Here is a 13,785-nt window from a genome sequence, read left to right as displayed (position 1 = left end):
GTGGCTCGACATCTACCTCAAAACACATGTACCAACGAGTCGACCGTGGGTGAGAGAAGTCCTTACGGAAAGATAATGCTCATTGGAGTCCACAGAGATGACTCCTTGGTCCACTGTTTGACTCACTGTGCTAGATTCTTTTAACTGTCACTTACGTGCTGACAAGCTTATTTAAGCGTCAGGCCTAAGAATATTGCTGCTGAGATATCAGATATGAATGGCAGTTGTTCACTATCACGATAGGCAGAAGGCTTGAGTTCAGCTAAATCCTATAAAAAGATTACCAAGTCACAGATTATCCCTATTTCATACAAAGCTGATCAGCAAGATTTTTGTAAGAATTGTTTCAGATATCTCTTGATGGTATCCAGTCGTCCCATAAAAGTAACAGTAAACGATCTGGCAGAAACTTTAAGATCTTAACTGGGAGGAACCAGCTGTTGCAATGTGCTGAAAATGTGTCTTGCTTATTTGCAATCCAAAACTTACAAAAAAAATTATACCTCAAAACTAAAATTAGCCTATAGTCCTAAGTAACGTCTCCGATTGTTTTGCGTGAAAACTCATGCGTTCTGAATAAAACAAGCGTTATAAACATTCTACATCTTTATTCTTCATGACTACATATCTGCAGCCTTCTACTGCAAGATACACGTAGCGCCTAATTATACCGTGTAACATGGCGGTAACTATGTAGTGCGCGATGAACAGCGTGTTATCGAATTTCGAATTCGGAGAGTTCGTCCAAACATGGAGCACCCTCTGCTTCAGCATGACAATGCCAGACCACACACGGGCGCTACAATCTCTGCAACAGTCCGACGACTTGTGTTCACCGTCTTCGATCGTTCTCCACACAGTCCCGACTTGGTCCCATACGACTTCCTTCTGTTTGAAGTTCTGCCTCCATCAACAAGGCCAAATATTCTGTAAACACAGTATCAGAAAACTGGATGTGTAGCATGGTTATTTAATAATGTTAGGCCCACTGAAACACGAGGGATTACCACACGATGACGTGACACGCGACTTCACAGACGTCGTGTTAACTCACTCCAAGCTGTCTTAACTGTTTTATTAGCCACTGTGGATCCCACGCGACGCTGTCTGGGTTAAATCTGTGGTTCGGTAAAACACCGGAAAGCATCTTGCATAATCACTACTAAACCCAAATGCCCCTCGCCAATAAGGCGTACAGCGAAATACCGCCACGGTGTTTTATGCAAAGCTGCCGTTGAGTAGCGTCTCCAGTGTACCGCTGATCTCTCTGGTCCCTGTTATGCTCAGTTTTCGGATGAGACCCGATGAGTCGTGATTTTCACGCGCTCAGTCTACTTCATTTCTTGTTCATTGAAATCTCCTTATATAAGATATCCCTATTGCCATTCCATAGCTGCAATGCCATATCGGATCCATGCAGCATTTTTGCTATGCCGTTGCACAAAACTGCTTTCTCTTGCCTCCATTTCGGTCACACGATTCCGAAACAAACTGCCTCGTAACATGCAATTTATTCAAAACCAGTCTGCATTCAAGAGCAGATTAAAACTCTTTTCTCTTATCAGCACAAGAGCCGATTAAAGTTACGTTGGTTACCCGTACAACTTGCCTCTAGGCATTTCCAAACACTTCTGTCGGGTAGTAAAACGGCATGTGTCATTGTCAACAATGCACATGCTTCTCTCAGCATAATGTATTTCTGCTTTATTCGTTCCACCTCACCTGCTACCCTATCCTATTGTTTCTCCCCTATATTCTGACCAGTCAACTTTTACGCATTTAGTTTCTTCTGTACCGCTGCCAAACACTAAATATCACTACTCAGATTCGACAAGAAAATAACGAGAAAATTGCTAACAATTATATTTATGTTGACCCGCGAATGGTATCTCTTCCATTTCCCCAAGTAATCTGTGAAATTTTGTCTTTAGTTCCAGTTCACTCAGTATTTAAGACTAGTTATGAAATATTTCACCTTAAGTAACTGGACTCATGCTTGTAAACGCTTTTTACTTAACGGAACAGTGGAAGTTTTTCCGGGACATCATTAATCATCGAGATACTTAAAAAGTATTTGTATTTTTGCACTAGAATAGCACATTTGTACGAGAGAAAGTAACAACTGCTTACCTCACGAAAAATTAACTTTAAACTGATGTCAACACAAAGATTGATTATTTCAACAACATGGTTCTATTTGAGGCGGTATGTCGTTGCGTTTGCCAGTTACAGGGGGACCTACAATTTATCGTAGATTCCAAACCACAATCCTACTTGGCGTTTCTGACGTTAATAAACATTGCCAGAGATGAAAAATCTGACAAAAATTAGGACTGACCGGGGATCGACACCAAGACTTTTGGATTCATAGTCTGGCATTTTATCATTTTTTTAAAACATTGCGACACAGATACGCGAAGTTAAAATACACGGAATATGGTACTTTTGTGCTACTGTTGCGATTGTTTGGGTGGCTCTAACAGAGGTTTACTGCACTTTCCGCCGAGAATGGCGTAAACACTACGTATCGTTTATCTCAACGAAGATAGTTTTCGTAGACAGTAGAGTAAACATCCGGGCAGCGTGTTATTCGGACGTTCGCAACAACTGTTTAAAAATACCAGTATTCAAAGTATTTTTGCTGTGTAATTTGTCAGACCTACAAAAGTCACACTACTAAGTTTCTTTAACACAAATCAGTTCTGGCGCAAGTATATCAGTTCTATTAAAAAGTTAGTGTCTGTATCTCTGTAACTTAGTCGCCGAAATGCATTGGCCTGTGCGTGTCACTGTTCATCTATGCGAAGAGGCTAAAACTATCTCTAACGCCTCAGAAGTTACTTTATGTGGAAACGCCATTCCTATTAGACTGTACACTGACACGAACTACTGAGCTATGACCTGTTTCACGATTGCGTTATTCGACGATTCCTCTTCCGGGTGGCAATCATTTTGTGGCCTCTGTTCTCGCTTCATTACTGCATAATTACACAGAATATTAACGAACCTGGATTACGTCGTAATTTTCCTCGCGTCATTTTGTTCGAGAATTACGCCTTATTCACTGCGCGCAGATCGTTTTAAGTTTCCCTTATCGCAATTCTCCGGTGCCTCTCACTGGCTACGCTTTCACTGTGACTCATTGACGTCGCGTGGAGTAGAGTTCCGTAACAACTTCCATTACTCTCACTGCTCTGCTGGAAGTTTCCCGGCAAGCAGACAAAACGCCCATTTTATCAACCTCTGAAACAATAAAGTGAGCACTCCTATTGTTTTGCACTTGCAAAAAGGTTCACGGATTCTTATTCATACCCGAAAAATTTCTTTGTCTCAATGAATTCATTTTTGCATTTGACTACAAGTCACTGCGTTCTTTCATGAAACAAGTTAAACATTTTTCGTTTTATTAGCCAACTTATTTACCCGAAGTCACATAGTCGTGCCACGTCTGCGGTTCAAATAGGGTACTTACCAACGGAATAGACCCACATTATGGAGCTCACAAGGCATTGAACGACAGGGCTAGACGAACATAAAAAGTAGTGTAAACCATTGTCGGTCGTGTTATGCTTCAGCCCCGCAGAAGTGGCAGCCACTTGCAGAAGTGGAAGCCAATGGGCACAACGCAATACATGGTTCCATATGTTGCGATGGCAAGCTCTGCCGCATCCGTCTCGTGCAGTCCAACTCCACCTGTCATCATGCCACCTGTACTGTTATTTATAGACAGTGCTGTGAAAATGTTCAGAGTATGCAGTCTTCGTATTAAATGAAGCCTTCGATACGGCTTCGCCAGTTCGCAACAAAGTTGGCAGCTTTCAACCTAACCTAGATTTCGGGGTAATCTACAGATCAGTTTGTCATCACAACCTACATCTCTAAAAATAAACCAAAACCAGACTGTCTGTCGTATTCTTTCCCTGTTTGCGCATGTATGGCGTCGCACGTCGCTCATCATTACGTCACAGGATGGTGTCGACAAACAGTATCGATAGGTTCAGTTAATACTCATCATCCTGTAGTGACGACACTAAGTATCAAAACTTGATAAAAGGTAAACCAACAAATGTGAAACTGCATCCTCTTATTTTTCAAAAAGAAAGGTTAGAATTTAATGCTCCGCCGGCAACGACTGATAGGAGCGGAACAAATTCTGAATGGCCTAGGATGGCGGAGGGGTGGGGCAATCTAACGCAGTCTTTCTTTGAAGGAACCATCCCAGCATTCCATTTAGGGGAACCGTGGCTAATCTAAACGCGGATTACCAGACGGGGATTTGAACTTCACACGCCTCCAGAATGAGATTCCAGTGATTATATAGCTACCGCGCCACCTCGCTTCGTATTTGTTATAACCGTGCGTTCGTCTACTCACGAAATTCTTGAACGGAATTCATTCTTTGAGCATATACGGAGGTCATCAGAACAGCACGAAACTGCCCAACACCATCCCAGGCTCATTACAGTCTATTTAAATTCATGGGCGTCCGCAGAAATTTTGCAAAGGCAGCATGGTTCTAAAATTACAAGTTTTGACGTAACTCATTCGAGAAGTTTGCAAACGTGTTGTGCCTCAATAACTAATAAGAAGTGCGCGAAACTTATTGTATCCAAACGAGTGCTATCCGTTTTGTATTTTTTAAGGTAAACTACTTTGATTTATATACAACAACCTTACTTTGATACTATGCGCAAAGTACAACTTCTTACGTTATTAACAGAGATGAATGTCTCCTTTCGATTTAACAATATGAAATCACATCTTCGCATGATTAAACCAACGGTGACCATCCAGGTACGAAATAAAGTTAGAAAATAAAGATATTTATTACATTCCCATAACGTTATGCTAAAAAAACACTAAAAAATGTGATACAAAAACAAGTCAAAACGATTGTTACCAACTGCTGATAATGCTCTAAGTGAAGAAACAGAATAAAATTTAAAATCTACATCCAACTTCAATGCCATCTACAACATTATTTACTTACAAAACTTCAAGCAGGAGTAAGTTCTGGGATTTATTGCATTATTTAGATGCCTTCAGCTTTCTTGCTTAACGCAATTTGGGGTGGGGGGGGGGGGGGGCGGCTGATGACAGGACTTACACTGCTGCCATGATCAAGTTGTGCAGGGAATCCGAACGTCACAGTGCTGCTGTCACTTTTTACAACTAGATAGGGGCGTTACGAGGAAGTGGCAGAAAAATATTGAGGGTGCTATTTCGGCTGTTATTTGTAAACCTTAGCCTGCCCATAATTGCAGGAGGGGGCCCAAATCGCCGCCGCACCAAGGAATCAGCATAATTTCCCAATCAAAAGCTTCAAAAACCAAAGATAAATGACTGCTGAAGCCATAGCATTTTACGACGGGCTCGGCAATGTTTAATATACAGCTCAGTAGAGCCGCAAACAATTATCGCTAGACACAAGTGAAAATTTTGTAATGGATAAAAGTTATGCACCCGAAGACCCCTGGTTCCTTTCCTTTGGCTCCGACTTCTTTGCACAACTGTTTGAGAACTCTTGTTTGTTGCACTACCTCATATGTAGTTTACAATCTACTGTACCTGAGTGAGTACACTCAACAAACTACGCAGAAGTGTTTTCACTACTAAAGCATAGCGATGTATAATGCAGTGGCTAAATGTTGCATTTCGAGTCACTTGTTTAGCCACTGTGTGAAATCTAGAGCCAAAGCCCAGCTTGGAAGATGCTCTGTCTGTATGTACACTTACCAACTTTGACCCATGCATGTCTTTCTCAGTAAACACCTTCCAAGCTTGTAGCAGTGTTTAGTTCTTTTCTCAGACAGTCATTTTTATTTATCTAATACAATCAGCTGGGAACAAGATGCGACATCAGTCGATTTATCTAAACGTAGTATAAAAAATGACTCATTTCGTTGATTACTGTAGCCAAAATATCCAAACGCATGTCCTTGATAGAGCTTCTAATCGTGTTGTTAGAGATATCTTTTTTGTCTTTTCCAGATGTTGCTATCTTAGATGTGGGTCCACCATATCTATTAAGCAAGGGTTGGTGATTAGACCCTCTCTAACTGTATGAAGCTTCTTGGCTTCAGCGATTCTAAGAACGATTCGGTGTATGCCGACTGGAAAATATAGCATGATGATTATATATTCCAATGCAATTCTTTGTGTTTGAGAACGCCTGCACGGCTTCTTTCAAAGTGATCTTAATTTGCTGCGTTTCATACAATCTGCTGTTAACACTTTACTGCACAGAATACTGGGCTTCTCATTACCTTTAACAGCTATCATGGTAAAACCCCGGCGCAGAAAGGCTTCTCTGTATGATTTTTTCTGGTGGCTTGCCTATTGAACGAAGGAAAAAACTTTCTAGAGTATTTAATACAGGGCGACTCTACAGCCGCGTCAGGGGAAGTCGCAGCAATGTCGCTGTTAAACAGTTCGTGTTGGTAGTGCTTCAGATGCCACAGCATTCACATAGTAGACACTAGCCGTGTTACAAACAAGCATATTTCTTGCGGAAAGATACGCGACGTGGATGTATGAACTCACTCATTTGCTAGGAACTCTTCAATCCAGTCACAGAGTGGTCTGATCTTCGTAGGCCCGTATTGTGTTCATTCGGCGATAGTCGAGAACAGTACTGAATAGCTTACAGAACTTTAGGAACACTTGATCAACACAGGTGCTGCTATCTTCTGCGTCTCATGAACGAACTACATTCCACAAAATGTTTTCAGAATCCACGTTAATTCTAAAACGGAAGGTTTTCGTTCCCAGATGGGTCATACGTCTCTTGTCAAATTTCTATAAGAGCGAGCTTTTTTTTATTTTATTTTACCTGAACGGAACGCGAACACTCACAAACCGTAACCGTACATTTATTTGCAGATTATGGAGATACATTTCTTGACAGGAAAGCTTTCGTGCAGTGCTTCACTGTAGTTTGCAGTGAGAAACCAGAATCAAATGTTCATACACAGTTACTCCCATATGGCACACCGCTGACTGGCCAGCGGCCCACACAAATGTAAATACCTAAATGTACCTATTTTTGTTCTTATTGATCGCAGTGAGCAGCATATGCAACGCTTAAGCTTGTAATTTTTCTTCCCTGTATAGTAACCCATGACTTTGCCACTACCGCACTTAGCTTAACGAATAAACTGTCAATAATAAATATTTTACACAGTCAACGGCAACTGATGTCTTTCAAGACAAACTGTCAGTCCAGTTGGTGTAAATTTCATTTGGATTTTTTCCCATATAGCGGAATATGCTTACATGCATCAGGGAAGTTTTGAATATATCCTAAGAAAACGGATCATGCCCCAAAGGCCAACAAAAATGTTCATTTTCACTTACGTTGCTTCTTGTTACTTCCTAACGTAACATCGGGAGGTTCTCCTACAGAATGCACTAAATGGCAGTGGCACCACCATGGTTTTCTTTGTCTGTTGCTGAAGTGGACACATTTCACACTGCAGCTCTACTAGCCTTCAACTTCCGCTGTCTCAAAGCATAATATTTTGTCCAAAAATACTAACTGAAGTGGAACTTCGCAGTGTGTGATATAGTAGAGATAACTTTCAGCTTCTGACATGGGGGAGGGGGGGCAGCAGCATCATTCATGCTGATACAAAATATACTGATGAAACATCTGTTAGTTGTAATTGTAAGTACAGCTATTCAAGGGGGTCCAATGTGGCCGCAATTATCTTGTGGCAGCGAAATTTTGTAGATATGCTAATGCTTTATCGCCAAACCGATTTATGATGAAAAAATAGTTCCAGTTTTGACCTCAAGGTGCACACCTGGTATCGTACACTGTATGGCGGTATGACATCCACGCTGTCACTTGACAACCCGTAATTGTTAATAACATTACGCCTTTCTCACTTGTTTGACCTTTTCTATCCACATTTCGTTTATAAGCCATTACATACGGTAACATTTCTATACATCTTTCTTGCACCCACAGCAAGAGTGTTCCACTTGGTGGCCAAAACGAAAATTTTTAGCATACGTCGGTCCCGCACTAACAACTATCACATCTATCTTTTTATCGTATCCCTGCCATACAACAATTACAGCCCACATTGGACCTCTATAAGTAGCTGCACTTAACTTATAACAACTACCCAGTATTTACCTATGCATGTAACCAAAGTAAGACTAAATTACTTAGCGTAGCGTGCTGTCACTATGGCAAATCAATTACTGGCGTCTTGTGCAATTCAACCTGCGTACACTGAAAGAACGAAGGAGAATCTTTCGCGCCGTGACTCAGTTATATCTCAGAGCATATCCGCGATCAACTGCCGGAAACCCAAAGATTTATAAGTTACTTGGGTTATTATTTAGCTAAAGTTTCGTGACGAACGAATGTAGTTACATACTTCAGAAATCAGACCACAACCAATTCTTTGGTCAACAAGACCACAAATGAGAAATTTGTAAGATTAAATCAATCTTTGTATGCTTATAATCACGCAAAAGTTTGTTAAATGAGTATTTCTTACATTTCAGCAGCTAGCCTAAAACCTGTCTCCGTATAAACAAACATTGCTATAGGTCTACGAAATGTTTCAGGCCCATCACAACCAATAAAGTGGTGTAGCAAAAGGTTCCAATGACATGATTACGCAGTTTTCGAGCTTTTATCACATTTTTGCTATTCGTTGGCGTTTAGTTACTTTGGATCATTACCAGTGGTGTGAACATGCTGGAAAACTGACTTTTCTTTAGATCTTTTACACCACATTAATTCTATGCTCGATGTATGTAACTCGTGTCCCTATACAACACACACCTGGAAAATGCAACCAGACTGGAAATGTATACCATATGGTTCAATGCTAGTAGTGCCCTGCGACCCACACAAATATAAATACCCATATATATCTTTTTTTGTTCTCATTACGTGGTAATCGCAGTGAGCAGCATATGCAACGCCTAAGCTTGTAATGTTTCTTCCCTATATATTGGCCCAGGAATTTGCAATTACCGTACTCTGTGTAAAAATGAACTGTCAGACCAGTTGGTTGTGTATAGCCCTGCAGGGAATGCAAATACTGTAATTACGTTAAGCGGCGGAGGGCATCTAAAAAGAAGTAATCAACAGAACAAACGCATTATGTCCAGCTCCGTGACTGTGCTGTCACACTGAACATTTCATTGTGAATATAACTGAAAATACAATTATGTAAGTTTGAGAAACCAACTTCGCAGCATCATGCCAAAATCAAGTGCAACCAAACTGTTGCATCTGCTGACCGATTCGGAGGCAAAATGGGCCTCAAATCCTCATGTTCGTGTTCCGAGGACGCAACTTACAGAAAAGAATATTCCTCAAGATCTTTTTCTATCCTTGCGCAGAGATTGATTTAACAGAACTGGTGCAACAATTTATCCTCAGAGTCAATGACAGTTACCTCCAACACACGACGTTAAGACAAGCTAACTGGTGAATTACTAGCCAAAGAGCAAAGTTATCGTACAAGGGGCTTCCATTGTGAAGCAAATTGTCAGAGACTGAGTAGACTTTTACGTTCTTCCACAGTATGGCCAAAATTATGCAAACTATAGCTCACAAACAATATGGTGTACGGAAACAGCTGGATACGCGGCCAAGTGAAGGTCCAGTTTCGAACCCAGTGAACGACAGCATGCAACAAGATTAGTTTCTAGTTACGCAAATCCCTGGTGATTTCTGGACATGGGTGTTGCAACCACTATTCGTTCTTGTTCGTGCACACAACGGCCGGATTGGCAGCTTTTCCTTTTTCACGAAACAAAGCTTTCAACAAGAAAACTTTCAAAACGAAAATTGCTTGCTCTACAGAGCACTATCGATATATGTAAAATGAACTAAGCTCCATAAGTAACATGTAGACTTACCACATGGAAAAGCACATATCTTCCTCTGGGTGACTGTCTACAGCAAGGGCCGCTAGTTGAAACAGATGTTCTTATTCACAAAGACTAAGTAGTATAGCTCCGGCAGGAGAGCAATGTTTATCACAGTATGTGCCGCAAAGGCCACTGTCACAGCATGTACACTGAATTCACTGCGATGAGAACAAATACTTAACCTGCACCTCCCACTCAGCGTGACAGAAGCACACTAAAACTAAACAAGCCACTCGACCGCTACACAGGACCGCACGCGTCCGACCCAGCAAGTCGACTGCGGCGACTGATCGACAAGGATTCTGCCAGGAGCCGAGGCTCTCCCAAGAAACCGAGCTTGGCGGCAGAAAGCGTTGTTACTTGCTGCCATCTGCTGACCAGAATTGGAACTACGATCGGCTGTCAACTTCTACAGCTGACAGAGAGTAGTAAATATTTTGTGCGCGACAGTTTTCACTTTGCTTTACACCGGTGTAACGCCAGTGCGCAATTGGGCAAGGCCGACTGAAGCTGCAGAAGTCAAAAGAATTGAGAAACGATAAAGTGAATGAATTTTTAAATCTTAAGAGCGTTGGTTTAACGGCCGTGAAAGATAATACATAGTTTATGAACAAAATAAACTCATAATAGTAGAACTTACTCTAAAAAGAGTAATTTTCGTTCCCGACGTATATCGTTGGGGGAACGGCGGTACCACTGATATTTTCCACAGTGTCCAATAAGCGTGATACAAAACGTAGTTAAAGTTATGAAGTTAAACTGAGGACGAACTTTAAAACGCTCGAAGAACTTTTCTGTTATTTCAAATTTTGTTTAATGATTTGGCGAATAATTAACTTTCCGAGCCAAAGAATACGTCTTACAAAGATTATTACAAAGTAACATGCAATTTAAGGTATATTATATAAAGGGACTGTTCGATATAAGAGCATTATTCAAATATTTATTTATAATTAACAAGTTATATTGAATAAAAATATATTACAACGTGCTATAGAATTCTGTGGGTTATACTCAAAAGTATTCTGGCGTCAGATTGCTCATACGTACCAACCAAATCAGAAAATAAACCTTTTAGGATTTAAATTACTGCAAATGGTACAGAGGTAAAGATTTAGCTCCCACACAGAGAATTTGCCCAATTAGGTTTGGTACTCATATAAAGTACAGATGGACGTTTTTTGTTGGCTATTGCTTAAGAAACTGTTTGACAGCACTGAACACGTACTGGTGTAACACACTCAACAAAACGTTATGCTTTCTGTCGTTCAGACAGGATTTAATGCAAATTCCAGTGAATCCACTTCACCCATAAAAGTCCGTCTTTGTCAAAAGAATCTGGTGGCTGACACAGTCAAAACCATTGAAAAGATTACAGTAGGAGATATTCTTGTATTAATTGATTCTAAGGTTTCGTTAATAAATAAAAACTTGTTCAGTGGTACGTGTGTTGTAGGAAGAGTCTGGTAGAATGTAAATACTTCAGAATTAAATGAGACCACACTTCGAAAAACATGAGAATTGAGTTGCTGATAAGCAGATATAAAAGAAAGAAAACTTGCTAGCTTTCACAGGAATCCTTTTTCCATCTAGAGTAAAATACGTGTGGGTGTTTTCTGTGTGTATTTTACTCAGAAAGCCAGCAAGTTTTCTTTCTTTTGTGCATGCCTATCAACAACTCATTATTTACCTGTTCAGGTGATACAGCCTGCTGGAATCTAAATTAGTTTGTCTTCATTAAGTTGTGGTAGTTGAGATGGTCCGTTAACCTTCCATGAACTAGTTGTATGAGAAATTTCAAGAAGCTCATTAGAAATATCGCTTTCAGATTTGGCTTTTTAGAAAAAGATTTGATGATGGAATACTTGATTATATCTGGGACAGTTTCTTGTTGCTGATTATATCTGGGATGGTTTCTTGTTGCTGTGATTCATAAAAAATAATCCTCAAGATCCCACTTTTAGGCTAGTGGGACAAGGGCCAAAATCACCAAAACAACTCTTGGTAGTTTCTGTTACCTCATTGTAATAATCCAATAAGCACAGCAGAGCTTATGAAAGAGAAATACAAAAACAATGAATACCTACATCATCCAAAGCTACTGTCCGGTGTCGTCAAGATTAATATTCATTACAGGTCAGGAATCACAAAATTCACTCATCCAATGTGTTCCATAGATTTCATTGTGCGAAAGAATGTTCTGGAATACTTAAAAAAAGAAACAGCTGTAACAGTAATAATTGGTAACATTCAAGAGTTCTACGTACTATACACAGCTCAATACCCCACTTTGAAAGAGAGTGATCACTTCATCAAGTTGTCAAACACAGCTCATGCGATGAATTTGACAACCTAATGATGAGAGCATTGTCTCTCTGAACAGGTTGTTGAGTTGCGTGTAAGACAAAAAATGGTTGAATACTACCAGATCTTACTGTTAAAATATAACAATCACTACCTCTCTTCCTTAAGATGGATAATATTAAAGTACCAGATGTTATGATTTAATTATGTACACCATATTAATAATTAGCTGTTAACAAACTCCTTTATACTATTTGCGCCTACAAGAAGAGTGAATTTTGAATCCAAGGGCTTTCTCGGGATACAAAATCATTTTTTGGTGTCACATATTTCAATGTTTTTGAAACCCAGTCAGCATAATAACTCATCATGTATCTAAATATTCTCGACAAGTATTTTAATTCTGCACATGCTTCACAATAACTTGGCTACTCAACACTAATAAATAAAATTTTAAAATAGATCCTCATGTAAAATCTGCAGGTACTTAAACGATAGAAACGGGATATACACATGAGGCAGTAGCATGAGGTTTCTCTATGTTGCTTCTGCTATAGAACTCTTTTTCTTTATTGAATTCACATAATATCTCATTGCTCCTGCAGATTCAGTAGATACTAAATTAACATATATCTACATGCTTTACATTTTTTGTTGATTGTCACAGTGTGGCTATTTACTAAATACATGAAAATAATGCACCTTTTCCTTATATTGTTGATATTCCTATATCGAGTTTCCACTGTTTAAGTGGAAACATGTATGTCACTTTCAGTTATTGGGTAATGATATAAGTTGTGAATATGATAATGAAATCCCCAGTAAGTTAAGCAAATTTCAAATGGTATGTGCTACTGGACATAGAACAATAGCCAATAAAACCACAGAAAAGACACAAAGACGAAATTTTAATTAGTAATCACAACACTTACGCTCACATACTGAAGTGTGCCCTGGATAATAATAAGAAAGACCCAAGATGGAAACTGTCAATTGAAATGAAATTTTTAAGAAAAGTGAAAGATGTACTGTCACAGATAAAATTAAATATATTTTGCATGAATGAAAGGACAGAATACAGGATAACTAAATGGAAGAAGTATATTGAAAGACTGGGGGCAGAAATAATGGTCAGACTATAGACCTAAAGGAAAGAGAGATCTAGAGAGACCAAGGAAAGGTGGCTTTTGTGAAGATGGAACAGTCTATAAGAAGACTCCTTGAAGTGAAGAACAAGAATAAGAAAAAAAAGGAAGAAAAATCCCATTGTATTGACAATATTCGCTACACCACAAGTGTGTGTGTGTGTGTGTGTGTGTGTGTGTGTGTGTGTGTGTGTGGGTGGGTGGGTGTGTGTGTGTGTATCTGTCCTAGAAGGTGTTGTCAAAGACAAACAACTTTAATTTACATTTGAAAACACTTCTGTCTGTCAAACATTTTATTCCCATAGTCTGATTATCAAAGAGCTTTACAGCTGTGCATTTCCGTTCTTTTTCTTAGATTCACTAGTAGGAAGTGCAGTTAATTATCCCTTCGGATACCGCATCTGTGAATATCTCTATTACCAGTAATCTCAAA

The 13,785-nt window shown here is 39.7% G+C and overlaps 1 protein-coding gene across 2 annotated transcripts in view; it reads right to left on the bottom strand.

The window, feature by feature from the left end:
• The window catches only part of LOC126334954 (beta-1,4-N-acetylgalactosaminyltransferase bre-4-like), a 451,786-nt gene extending 440,981 nt beyond the window's left edge, over positions 1–10,805 (bottom strand). The window contains exon 1 of one of the 2 annotated variants that reach the window (XM_049997701.1): positions 9,892–10,805. The gene's annotated coding sequence lies outside the window, so the exon portion shown is untranslated. The remainder of the gene's footprint in view (positions 1–9,891) is intronic. The other variant, XM_049997700.1, reaches the window with a different exon arrangement.
• Between the last annotated feature and the right edge of the window lie 2,980 nt (positions 10,806–13,785).

The sequence above is a fragment of the Schistocerca gregaria genome, chromosome 2 (genome assembly GCF_023897955.1).
Source record: "Schistocerca gregaria isolate iqSchGreg1 chromosome 2, iqSchGreg1.2, whole genome shotgun sequence".
In the NCBI taxonomy this organism is placed as follows: Eukaryota; Metazoa; Arthropoda; class Insecta; order Orthoptera; family Acrididae; genus Schistocerca; species Schistocerca gregaria.
This window is presented reverse-complemented; position numbering and strand designations above follow the sequence as displayed.